The sequence below is a fragment of the Chenopodium album genome, chromosome 10, assembly GCF_948465745.1.
Source record: "Chenopodium album chromosome 10, dcCheAlbu1.1, whole genome shotgun sequence".
Classification (NCBI taxonomy): domain Eukaryota; kingdom Viridiplantae; phylum Streptophyta; class Magnoliopsida; order Caryophyllales; family Amaranthaceae; genus Chenopodium; species Chenopodium album.
In genome coordinates, this window is record NC_137843.1 from 52,043,210 (window position 1) to 52,046,514 (window position 3,305).

The following is a 3,305-nucleotide window of genomic DNA, read 5'->3' on the forward strand; positions in this document are numbered from 1 at the left end:
GCTGGTTCCAAGTCGCCGGGTCCAGATGGTATTCCTAGTGAGGTGTTCCACAAATTCTGGAAAGAAATGAGCTGCGACGTCATTGATAATATTCAAAGTTTCTTTGTGAAAGGGAAACTCCTCAGGGAATGGAATCACACCTTCATTGCTTTGATACCGAAGGTTCCTTGACCCACCCAGGTAGGAGAATTCCGTCCAATTAGCCTCTGTAATGTGGTATATAAGATCATATCAAAATTCCTCACTTTGAGTTTAAGGATCTCATGAGCCACTAACATTCCCCGTCTGATGGGGGATGTTAGTGGCTCATGAGATCCTTACTCACATAAAACGCAAGAAGCATGGAAAGCAACCTCTGGCAACAATTAAAATCGACATGAACAAGGCCTATGATAGAGTACGATGGGATTTCTTAGAGTGTGCACTGGTAGGCATGGGTTTCCCAATGTCTTGGGTCGGATGGATAATGGAGTGTGTTTCGAATGTTTCTTATAAGGTTTTGGTGAATGGAGAAGCTTCCCAGAAAATCATTCCGAAGTGCGGGCTTCGTCAAGGTGATCCCTTATCCCCATACCTCTTTATCATCTGTATGGAGGTTCTATCCCACATGATCCATGACCTAGAGAGGGAGGGGAAGCTCAAAGGGATTAAAATAGCACGGAGAGCACAACCGATCTCTCATCTCTTCTTCGCAGATGATGCTTTGTTCTTCCTCCAGGCGGACACCCCGGACTGTCAGCAGTTTCAGCATACTATGGACTTGTTTTGTAGAGCCTCAAGGGAAATCATCGACTTAAAGAAATCGTCGATCATTTTCACCCCCAACATCTTGGCCGAAGATAGGTGTCACATCAAGAGTGTCCTAGCAGTCTCAGAAAAGGAGGATGCGGGAATCTACCTTGGCAGCCCGATAACTTTCACCTCATCAAAGACGAAGGACTTTTAGTTCATGATAGATAAGGCGAATGCTGAATCTCTTCCTGGGTGTCAAAATCTTTATCGCAAGCAGGTAGGATGGTTCTAATTAATGGCATCCTAGCAGCCCTGTTCACGCATGTCTTTTCAATCTTCCTTGTGCCAAAGAAGATCACAGACACCCTCGATTCTATGTTCAAAAGATTCTTCTAGGCTTCCAAAGGTAGGGGAGAATCTATCCACTGGAGAAACAAGAACCTTCTTGAGCTACCGCGAGGCAAATGGGGCTTAGGCATCAGGAACATGGGATTCTTCAACAAGGCCCTCTTGAAAATGTCAAAATAATCCTTCTTGTCTACTTAGCACGCTCTATAGGGCTAAATATAAACTTTTTCCTTTGGAGGCCGCGGAGAAATTAGAGGAGAAGGGACATTGGTCATGGGGCTATAAGGGGATTGTGCGGGTGGCAACTCAGATAAAGAAGCACACCATGTGGAGGTTAGGCAATGGCAACCGGATTAACTGCTTCACTTATGCTTGGGTTAAGGGTCAGATCCCGACACTTAGAGGTTATGACATGAGCATGGACAGGGAAGGGCTTCAGAAGGTGCAACAACTGTTTGATCCGACAACGAAAAGCTGGAATACTGCACTCTTTTGGAGGCTTTTTGACTTTAACGATGCTCGAGCAATGCTTATCATGCACATCATGTCCAGTGAGGAGGAAGACACACGCATGTGGAGCCATACTTCTTTGGGAACTTACACTGTTAAGTCTGGATATAGTACTCTAATCTCTTCCAGCCCAAGACACTGCATGCTGGAGCACTCTACCGATTGCTGGAAAAGGTTTTAAGCTATCCCATCGGTCCCGAAAATTAAGCTCTTTGTGTGGAAACTGCGTAATAATGCTATTGCAGATAAGCAAAACCTGGAAAAAAAAGGGGTTACTATTGACCCCGTCTGTTTGTTGTGTAAGGCGGAGAATGAGACCCGGGAGCACCTATTTCGAGACTGTGAATGGGCGTCCCGAATGTGGGCTGCATCAGTCTTGGGCATCAACACCCGAGCGAGTAGAGGCATCCCCATGGATTAGTGAGTGCAATCTTGGATCCGTGTCCTAGTAAAAGATGATAAATCGAGATTTGAGATAACTAACTCCCAATTTTCGGGCTTATGGGCCATTTGGAACCACAGGAACAAAGTCACCTTTCGGGAGATTAGATTGGATCCAACAGGCCTTATGGAATCTATGAGTTGGTGGGAGAAGACAAGCTTGGCTGAAGTTTCACATAGGGTAGAATAGAAGGGGCTGATAGTGGAGCAGCATGACAAACCTCCTTGGTTCATTGACTTGGGGAAGGAGAAGACAGGAAGGATTCGGGCGATAATTCATGTGGAAAAGGAAGAAGGGTCAAACAGGAACTGCATCTCGATGGATCTGAAAAGATATGGGTGACGAGTTTGTCATCGGGAAGGGGGGCCTCTCGGTCCTATATGACTCTGCCCTTCAGGAAGAACTGAGAGGGATTCTGGAGGCTTTGAAATGGTGTCAGGCTAAACATCTACAGGAAATCTAAGTGAAAACTGATTGCCAACTGGCGATCCGACTCCTAGGCCAGGATCACCATCTACAGGACCGGTTCAGATGCAACACCTTTTAAAGGATATTCGCCTGCAGGGTAGTATGTTAATTTTATGTAATATCATGTATGTTCCTAGACATGTCATACAGGATGCCTAAAGATTTGGGCATCCTGCCGTGCCGGGCCATCACAAGCCGTGCCTGGGTGAGGCTCGTGCCGGGCCGTGCCGTGCTGTGTCGGATTCCCGGTGGACTGTGTCGTGCCGTGCCAAGTTTTGGCACACCCAGGCCACGGCACGGCACGACCACGTGCCTGGCAGGCCGTGCCGTGATGGGCTGCGGGCCAACCCGAATTTTTTTTTTTAAATATATATGTATATTAAAAAAATCGATATATAATTTTTTTTTTAACAACTTAAGTTTATATAAATAATTTCATTAATTTATGTTTATGTAAATGTTAATATATTTTTTTTTGAACAACCTTAATTTAATTAAGTTTATATAAATAATTTATGTTTAAGTTTATATAAATAATTTTATTAATTTGGCAAAAAACAATAATTCATATAATTAAAAAAAATTTACGAGTGCGATAAGCCGATAACACAAAAAATTGATGAATAACTTATTTTATTATACGCCGGTAGTCGGTATGATAAATCGATAATACAAAAAATTAATGATAATTAAAAATCGTACAATAATTGGTGAATAACTTCATTTTATTGTACGGAATACAAAAATTGTACAATAGTATGTAATGTAAATATGTAATTATTATTCTTCGTCTTCGTCTTCTTCT